Source organism: Chrysochloris asiatica, unplaced genomic scaffold, assembly GCF_000296735.1.
Source record: "Chrysochloris asiatica unplaced genomic scaffold, ChrAsi1.0 scaffold00021, whole genome shotgun sequence".
Classification (NCBI taxonomy): Eukaryota; Metazoa; Chordata; class Mammalia; order Afrosoricida; family Chrysochloridae; genus Chrysochloris; species Chrysochloris asiatica.
Window position 1 is genome coordinate 4,152,286 of NW_006408539.1, and position 10,374 is coordinate 4,162,659.

Consider the following 10,374-nt stretch of genomic DNA (forward strand, 5'->3'; position numbering starts at 1 on the left):
TCAATACATTATAGGAGTCCTGATATGGTGGTCTGGGTTAATGCGCTGGACTGCAAAGTTGGTTTGAATTGCAAGGTCAGTGGTTCAAGCTCACCAACCACTCCTCAGAAACGCTATACAGGGTCACTATGGTCGGACCCAAGTCGATGGCACTAAATAACAACAACAACAACAAATAGGTGTTCTCTTATGGATATTATATGCATGTGAGGTGAATGCTTCAGATACTTCTGGGGGTTTGTAGCCGAGGATCTATACTTCATCTTTAAGTGGATGATCTATTAGATTCTAGAATATTGGTAACCAACTCTGATTAGAGTGTATAACAGAACATTCTTGTTTTACTAAAACTGTAATTATTGCTGTTGTTGTTGTTATTGTTGCTGTGGCTTCAAGTAATAAATAGACATGGTACTGTAAATTTTACACCCTTGGAAACCCTGTACAGGGTCGCTATGGGTCGAACCGACTCGACGGCACTTAACAACAACAACAACAACTGTAAATTTTAGCATTCATCTTAAATAGGTATCCACCTGTATATTACTGAATATCATGTCTTTTCTGTTGCTTTCATGTGAAAATGGTGAGAACACTGATGTCTAGTATAATAATTTGGGGGATAGTAGCTTCTTTCCCCAGTACACATTTGAAATATGGTAAAGCTTACTCAAAATGCCAGATATTTTCATGATAAATGTGTGAGTTTATCAACTTAATTATTTATCAGGTAAAATGTTTATATAATAGTCTAAAATAAATTAATGATATTCCTGTTTAAAAAATAAGCCAGACTTCATTATTTCACCAGTTCCTGGCTGCCCGGTATGTATAACGTGGAGATAGTGATGGCGTCCCGGTGTGGGGCTCTGGGTTAGTGTGCTGAACTGCAGAGTTGGTTTGAACTGCAAGGTTGGTGGTTCAAGCTCACCAGCTGCTCCTTGGAAAGCCTGTACAGGGCAACAACAGTGATGGTTCAGTTGTAGAATTCAACCTTCTATGAAGGAGACTTGGATTTAATTCTTAGTTAATACAACACATATGCAGCTTTCGTACAGTGTCTTGCCTGTTGCTAGGATGCTGAACAGACTTCGGTGGAGCTGGTAGACTTACACAAAGTAGGAAGAAAGACCTGTGATCTACTTCCTAAACTCAGCCCATGAAGACCTAATGGATCACAATGATCCAATCCAAACCAGTCATGAGGAAGTCACTAGACTGGGCAGGGTTTTGTTCAGTTATGAAAGGGTTCACCATAAGTCAAGGGTCAGCTTGAGAATAACTAGCAGAAACAATACAGTATACCATGGCTTTGAACTTATATCTACTGTTTGAAAGTGGTTACAAATCGGGCTGTTAACTCAAGGTCAGCAGTTCGAAACTACCAGCTGTTCTGCTGCAGAAAGTTGAGGCTTTCTGCTCCCGTAAAGATTTACAGCCTCAGAAACCCTGTGCAGGGTCACTATGAGTCAGAACCGACTCCAGGATACTTAACAACAACAACAAGTGTTAGAAAAGGTAAACATTTAAGCCCAGTAGAGTATAGTGAAGACAAGCTGTTTATAATTGATGGTGGTGTTTTAAATGATAAATAGAATCCCCGTGGATGAATTTCATGGAAATTTAGGTCCTTTAACAACTATCTGATCTGACCTCTTATTTCTAAGTATGTGGCTTCAGAGATATGTCACCAGCCACAAACCAGGAAGCTAGAAACAGCATCCCCAGTTTTCTGATACCAAGTCCACAGATCTTTCCATCGGACAACGTTACTTCCCTTGGATGATTTTCCAGACTTTTTCCCCCTCTGGTTACAGTGCTTCCTCTCTGATTTGTGGTGAAGTGAATAGGATTCCTTTTGTACTGCACTTTATGGAAATGGCAACACAGGAAGGGCTTTTTGTATTCGCTTTTCATTTCTAGTTCTCTTTGTCACAAAAGGCTCTTCACTTCTGTAGTTGAAATCATTTGTAATTAGGAATTGTGCTTTTTAAAAATTCATCAATGAAATCTTTGATTTGAAAATGAGGTGCCAGAAGAAAGAAAAGGGAAGACTGGAATTTAATGCAGTATTATTGAGAAATCACAAAGGAGACAATACTGCTTAGAGTGATGTTTCAGAAGGTGGCAAGAACTTGAAGCTATTATATTTATCTGCATTTTGCGATTTGCTACCCAGTGTTGTTTGGTGTAGACTGCACGACAAATACTTTCATTTTTGTTTGTTGTTAAGTGCCATTGAGTTGGTTCTGACTCACAGCAACCAAGATAGGGTTTCTGAGACTGATGTGTTTGAACTACTGACCTTGCTGTTAGCAGTTCATTGCTTATCCTACAGCACCACGCTAGGAGTCCAGAGACCTTCATGCCATCTCTTTAATGTTTGGCATCTGTTAGACATATCCCTTGTACAGAATTTAGAGACGATGGGGACAGATGTCACCAGTAAGTAACAAAATTCATAAATAGTCTGATATTTCACTTCTTTTATTTTTTCTTACTGTCAGACCCATTAAAAAAGAATTTTATTTCAGGTTCATGAATTTTCTAAATATTGATTAATAATATCTTCAGAATGTATAGTATTAAATTATTAAAGAAAAGCTATGGAATAAAAAAAGACAGTGAATGTGAAAAGAAAGTAAGCCAATATTTTAAAATGTGGATTTTGATAATTTTTTAATCCAAAATCTTCAGTTACTTATGGGTTGCATGGCCTGTATCACCAAGGCACAGGTAAATACAAGTATAACCACACTCACTCATTTAGCATGTAAGTCCCCGATGACCCATCACTGAGGTATCCCACCCTTATCCCAGTTTGAAACATTAACAAAAAAAGAAAAGAGATACAAAGATAGCAAGGAAGGAAATAAAGAAGAAAATCAGACATAACTCAAGCGGAAGTTGCTAATGTGATAACAAGAACCATTCTCCGTGTCCCCTGAGTGTCCTCTGCTCACTGCTGCTGAGGCTTTGGAGGATGCTACACGGTGTCCCAGGTGATGGTAAGCCCTGCATCATCACACAGAAATCTGCTTCTGATGTCTCTGATGATCCAGGTCCTGGTCCAAGTCATTTTGCTTCTACACAGCAAACCCCAAAGTTAGGGCGCATTTTGCTTCACACTCCACATGAGTTGTCATCCCCCCACCGAAGGAGTGCTGCTCTAGGGGTACCTCTGTCATCAGCCATGTCCTGACACATTTTTTCCCCATGAACCTCTAGGCTTTTTACTGGACAAGGTCCACTAACCCAGTGTCCTTCCAATATTTTATTTCACCCAATTGATTGTCCTCAATTATGAATTTCCTGTGAACTATTTTGTTTTTAGATCTTAGGAAACAGAGATTGGGTTCCTTCCCTCCTCAGACACTTAGATATGCTTGTTCAAACATAAGTTCTTTATTTTCTGTAAACAAATAAAAATAACAAGGAAACAGTACATTTCTATGAAATGTGCTCTTACAACTTTTTAATCGCTTACTTATTTTCTTATTGACAATGGATTTCTTCCTGGCCTAAATCTCTACAGTTGAGGGATTGTTGTTGTGGTTAAGTGCTGCTGAGTCAGTTTCAATTCATAACAACCCTGTATAGGTGTCCAAGAAGTGGCTGGTGAGCTTGAACCGCTGACCTTGACGTTCAAACCGACCTTCGGTCAGTGCACAGCACCACACCACACCTTTAATGATTGTTGTTGTTGTTGTTATGTACCAGGGAGTCGGTTAGTGAAGTATAAAGAAAATATGCTTCCTGACTCTACTCCTTGGTAAAGCAGACTCTGGCATAACATTTCAAATTACCTCTACTTAGAGATTAATCTTTGCTGTAACAGGCATCTTACTGCCTGAGTTTTTCTATAGTTCCTATTGTTGCTATTAAGTGCTGTTGAGTCGGTTCCAACTCAAAGCGACCCTGTATAAGGTTTCCAAGGAGCGAGTGGCTGGTGAGTGTGAACTGCCGAATTATAGTTCAAATTGACCTTGTGGTACAGTGCTTATCCTACAGCGCCACACCAGGAGAGTTAGATGAGACTAGTATGTAACTGTAAATACTCTATGTCCTGAGAGAGCGGGAAGAACATAAAAAATATAAAGACATTCAGTTGTCTTTTTGTTTTTAATTATTATTATTGCCTTTTGCTAGAATGTTGCTTGAGTCTTGAAAACAACAAGGGAAGTTAAGACCTAACAAATTGTGCTGTGCTGGGCTGGATGATTTGCTGAGCCATGTGATTTCCAAGGTTGAGAGCTAAAGGTGATTTAGCGCTCAACCTTGAAGCACCCCATACATTAGTTGTATCTTTGGCTAGAAATGGTTGTTTTTGTGGCTGCAAATGCTCATAATATCAAAACTTTCTATCAGCAGCTCCCCACAGATTCTCCCCCCATTCTTGCATCATCACCTTACTCCCTAGACTACATCCTTCTTATCAGCACAAAGCCTACTCCTATTTTCCCTTCTTTCTACAAGAAAAGTAATCCTCTGTTGATCCTGCATCCCAGTCTAGCTGTGACCCCAGTTCTCTGCTCTGTTTGAAAAAGTTTTGACATTATCACTAATTCCTCTTCCTTGATTATTTATTTATTTTCCTTCTCAAACCCACCTTGTCAAATTTTATCGCATTATTTGCACTAAATCTGTTCTTAGTAAGGTCTCCAATGATGTCCATCTTATCAAATTTAATGCTCAGTCCTCAGTTTCCTCTTAGTTGACCTCTCTACAGCATTTGACTCATATAATTCCTCTTTCCTTAATTCTTTGAACACTAGGCTTCCAGGATAACAAACTCCTTTGCTCCTTTTCCTCATCCTGCTCATCCCTCTAGTTACAAATGTTGAAGTGCCTCAAAGCTCTACCTTGGACCTTTTCTTAAGCCACATTTCCACTTCTGATGGTCTCATCCTATACTGGATGACTTGAAGTCCATTTAAGGATCCCATATTTTTATCTCCAGCTCAGATCGTTCTCCTGAATTCTAGACCCTTTTGTTCTTCTATGCATGTGATGAGTATCTAATGTCCCAAACCAAACACATGATCATGGTACTGAGCCTGCTACTCCTGTAGTTCATGGAAACTCATCCTTTCAGTTGCTCAGACCAAAACCTTTGGTGTCCCCCTTTTTTTTTTTGGCATCTCTCTGTTTTTCACACCCACATCTCATTCATCTGTAAACCGTATTGGCAATATTTTCAATTTATACCCCCATTTCAGCCAATTCTTACTACCTAGAGCACCCTCATCAGACCCACCCTCTTCTCTTACCAGCACTATCTTCTTAACTAAGCTCCTGATCTGTAGCTTTGTGGTGCCACAATCTGCTCTATAAGTATTGGTCTACGATTTCTCTGTTCAAAACCCTTTTATTGACTATCTATCTCAATCAGAGTAAACAACATAGCTTTTTCAATGTCCTATGGACGCTACACTATGTGGAACCACTCCATCTCTGAACCCATTTCCTGTTACTTACAACTCATTCTTTTTCTTGCTCAATGGCCTAATATCAAACCCAGGCATTTTTGCTAGCTTTCTTTGGTATCCAGATTGCTCCTTCACTTGACATTGCAAGATGGTTCACTTCCTTACCTCCCTTTGGTCTTTGCACTTTCTTGGTGAGGCCATCCCTGCACTGCCTTTTTAAAATGGCAATCCTTTCCTCACATCTTTATCCTTTTGCCTTGAATTTTTCTCCTTAAACTTGCCATAGGACTTACCACTCTCCAACATACCACATGTCTTGTTTATGTACACTTGTTATTATCTGTTGCTTAGTTAAGCTCCATGATCACAGGGATTTGTATCTGTTTTGTTCCCTATTCCCTTCAAGTGTCTGGGACAGTGCTTTTCACAGAGTGAAATTATTTGTTGAATAAGTTAGCTGTAGGAATGTCATCTCTACTTCAATCTCCCTTGACTATTTCTTGGAGTCCAGGTGTGGCATTGCAGAATAATGCAAAGTCAATTTGAATCCCAAGGTTGGTGGTTCAAGTTCACCAGTTGCTCCTCAGAAGCCCAATATAGACAGGGTTGTTATGGGTTGGAGCCAACTCCGCGGCTATTTCTAGCAGTACCTAAATGTAGCCTTGCAGAAGGTCGTAGGGTTCGTTTTCTTCTCCCATGCCTGGTGTTGGGTCTGCAGACTCTCAAGAAACCCATTTGAGACCTGTCTGCTGCTATGACTGTCATGACCCTCCTTTTTCTACCTGCAACATTCAGTAACCATAACCTCTCAACAGTAGCTCTGCTTCCTGAATTCCAACTCTCTCCTAGGTACTATGGTATGCTTTTATACTTCATTTCATTTCATTGGTGCCTCAGCACTCAGCAACAAACGCTGAGGGACTAGGTTCCCCATTTACAGGATTCTTGTTTCTGAGTGTGACTCCGTGAGTCCTCTCTCCTCAGACAGCTACTCCTGTTACTTCCAGTCTAAGCTATAGTGACCTTTGCTGCCGACTTTCTGAACTGCTGTCCTCATCTGCTACACTGGCCACATCTCTGAAGTGAGTTATTGGGAACAATAAAAACAGACACAAAGAGCATAGGAGAAAAATTAGATTGGTAGGAGCGATGATGACTTTGTTTGAAGAAGTAACCATAATAATTGTTTGCATTTATCGAGTATTTACTGTGGGCTGGGGGCTGTATCATGGACTTCCAGAAGAACAAACAAATCTGTGTTGGAAGAAGTAAAGCCAGAGTGCTCCTTAGATGCCAGGATGGTGAGATCTCATCTCTCATACTTTGGATATATTGTCAAGAGGGATCAGGCCCTGGAAAAGAATATCATGTTTGGTAAAACGGAGGGTCAGCGAAAAAGAGAAAGACACCCAATTACATGGATTGGCCCTATGGCAGCAGCAACAGGCTTAAGCATCATCATAATTGTGTGAAGGACACAGGACCGGGCAGTGTTTCATCCTGTTGTGCATAGAGTCACTATGAATCAAAGCCAATGTGGTGCAGTGGGTTCATGCACTAGTCTGCAATGTTAGCTTGATCTGCAAGGTTGGCAGTTCAAGCTTACCAGCTGCTTCCTGGAAATCCTACACAGGATCACCATGGGTCAGAACTGACTTGATGGCAAACAACAACAACAAAAACTAGGGATTATGCTAGAGCTTTCTATTACCTTAGTTAGATGATATGACTATCTTCATTTGACTTCTGATTAACTTGATTGAGGTTAAAAAAGCTTGAGTAACTGGCCCCAGGTTTCACAACTAATGAATAATATTTCTTCTAAGATGTTATTGATAGTTGCCATCCTGTTGGCTCTGACTCATGGCGACCTTGTGTATAACTAAAATGTTCATTTGAACTTGGATTCCTTGTTCATAAGCACCAGAGACTAAACTGGAGGTATTTATAGTAGGGTCAGAGAGTCTCTCCAGTTGGCAGATGGGATTTTGCATTGTAGCTTGGCAAACAGTACTAGGTTGGAAAGATAGATATTTGAAAGACAGTCTTATCTAATGATCAAGGGTTTGGCTATGATTGCTGCTGTTGTTAAGTGCCATTGAGTCAGTTCCAATTCATAGTTACCATAGGGTTTCCAAGGAGTGGCTGGTGAGTTTGAACCATCCACCTCGCAGTTCTAACAAACTTTGCAGCCTAATGAATTAACCAACTGCACCACACCAGGAATCTTAATGGCTATGAATTGGAGTCAGATAAATTTCAGATCCCCTCTTGGTTACTAACTTCAACTCTAAACAAGTAATGGAAGTTCTTAATACTGTGCTTATTCATTTATATAATGGGAATAATATACAAAATATGCATAATGATTTGATACTATCCTGGCATATAATAAATAAATAAATAGCATTATTAATCTTTTTGTTGTTGTTATGTACAACCAAGTTTACCCTGACTCATAAACACCTCATAGAATAGAATTGCTACATATGGTTTCTTAGGCGATAATCATTATGGGAGCAGATCACTAAGTCTGCTCATAGAGCCCCTGGTGGATTTGAACTCCTGATCTTTTAATTAGTAGCCAAGCACTTGATCAGTGCACCCGTAGGCCTCCTCATTACTGCTATTACCATTATACTGTTATGGGAGTTTGATGTGAGAGAAAATGCATGGAACGTGAATTGTTACATTTTGATGAGTCTCATCAGTCATTTTCCAGTGCCTAGTCCTGGTGTGGTGCTGCAGCATAATGCACTGGACTGCAACGTTGGTTTGAGTCACAAGGTTGTTTGTTCAAACCCACCAGCCACTCCTTTGAAACCCTATCCAGCATCGCTATGAGTCACAACTGACTCCACCACACTTAACAACAAAAAAACCTATGCCAGACATTGTACTAGGTGCTGAGGGTATAATGAGAGAAGAGCGGAGAAAGATCCCTTCTGTCTAGACCAGGTGAAGGATACTGTGTAGTTGTAAGTACAGGACAGAAAGCAGTGATAACTGAAGTCTTAAATTGATATCAATATGATACTTTAAAAGTCTTTAAGGTATTTCTTTTTTTTACCACAATTTAGTAATTTACTCTTTATAGCTTCCTTTAAAAATAGACCAATCAAGCTTTTATAGTGGATTTCCTCTGGCATCTGTGACTTTAATTAGTACTTCATTTGTAATTATTATTATTTTTTTATTTTATGTGCATTTATTTACAGTAAAGCCTACTCTACTTGCTAGATGATCAAGCTATGTAATGCTAAGATTTTCTATTTATTTTGTATTCTTCTAGGATTCTTTTCAAGCAGAATGTTCTCAATATATGTCCACTAATTTGCTCCCAGATAGAGAGATGTGTGTTTTTTTTTTTTTTTAAACATACACTCTTTTTGAATGAGAAGATGAAAGAAGAAGTAGGTAAAGTGATTTATCAAAAGCTACGTATCTGGGCATGGAGCCTTCACACCCAAACATAAGCGCTTAGGGTTTCAAGTGTGTGGTTTAGTCTAGTCTTCTGTGTGCTTAAGACATTCTGATGTCAGCAGTAGAGAAATTTTAATAGAAGAGATGTAACTAAAGTCACTGTGTAAAGAATCACATGTTATAGGATTAAACACACACATTCATTAGAATGGAGCCCTGTTGATGCAGTGGTTAAAGCACTTGTCTGCTAACTAAAAGGTGGGCATTCGCGCCAACCAGCTGCTTCACAAAGGGAAGATGTGGCCGTCTGCTTCTGTAAAGATTTACAGCCTTGGAATCTGTCTGGGGCAGCTCTGCTCTGCATGGCAGAGTCACTCTGAGCCTGAACAGACTGGGTGGCAGTGGTTTGGTTTTCGAATTATTCCTTGAGAGCAAAGGAATGGTGAGTTGCCCATTAGATCTGCACTGAAAACCATTAGATCTCCACCGAAATGAAAACCGAAAGGAACAAAGCAATGATTTCTAATTTGCAATTAGCGACTTTACACATTCAACAGATGACGACAATGCCGATTTCTCAGCATCAGCAGGTGCACAGATCTACAGTGGCAGTTCTAAAAGTTTGAACTCAGAACATCATTATCAACTTGAGTTTGAAAGAGTAGGTAGTCAGAAACTTGAGGGAGACTTTCCTCAGGCAGTTGGCACTGCCTGTTTGGTTTTTTCTTCCTTCCTTCCCTTCCTTTCCTCTCTCTTTCTATGGAAATTTCATTTCTTACTCTAAAGTTTGCTTGTATTAAATGGCTTTGTCCTGGAGCAACAGAGAACCTATCTGTGCCACAACTGACCTCTTTTAGGCCCTTGTAACTAAAGGAGGAGCACTGGTGGAGTGATAGTCAAAGTTTTCAACTGCTAATTAAGTCATTGGTTCAAACCTACCAGCCACTCCATGGGAGAAAGGTGCAGCAGTCTAATTCTATAAAGATAGTCTTGGAAACCCTATGAAGCTCTTCTACTCAGACCTACAGGGTCTGAGTGCCATATTGGGACTCAGTTCCTCGGCAATGGGTTTGTGATTGAAGGAGACTCAAGTCTTTGTTGGAATTGCACTGTAATCCTACTGCAGCATGTTGTTAAGTGCTGTGGAATCGGTTAACTTATAGTGACCCTGTATAGGGCTTCTGAGGAATGGCTGCTGAGTTTTGAACCACTGACCTTGTGGTTCAAACCAAACTTATGGTTCAGTGTTTATCCTATAGCACCACACCAGGACTCCAGCTGAACATATAAAAATGTATGGATTTGAGAAAAAATAAAAAACCTGTCAACTTTAGTCTGACTGTTAATTGTTATTTAGGACTACAGTAACCAACCATCTCAATTTGCCAAGGACTGAGGAGTTTCCGGGATTCAGAGCTCCCATGGCTAAAACCAGGACATTGACAGACATGAGTTAATCATTTTATTTAAGACACTATTGTTGTTGTTGTTAAGTGCTGTCGAGTCGGTTCCAACTCATAGC

General features: G+C 39.9%; 1 protein-coding gene across 1 annotated transcript in view; it reads left to right on the forward strand.

Moving 5' to 3' along the window:
- The window catches only part of DCC (deleted in colorectal carcinoma), a 1,585,944-nt gene that overhangs the window by 144,822 nt on the left and 1,430,748 nt on the right, over positions 1-10,374 (forward strand). The gene's annotated exons all lie outside the window — the stretch shown is intronic.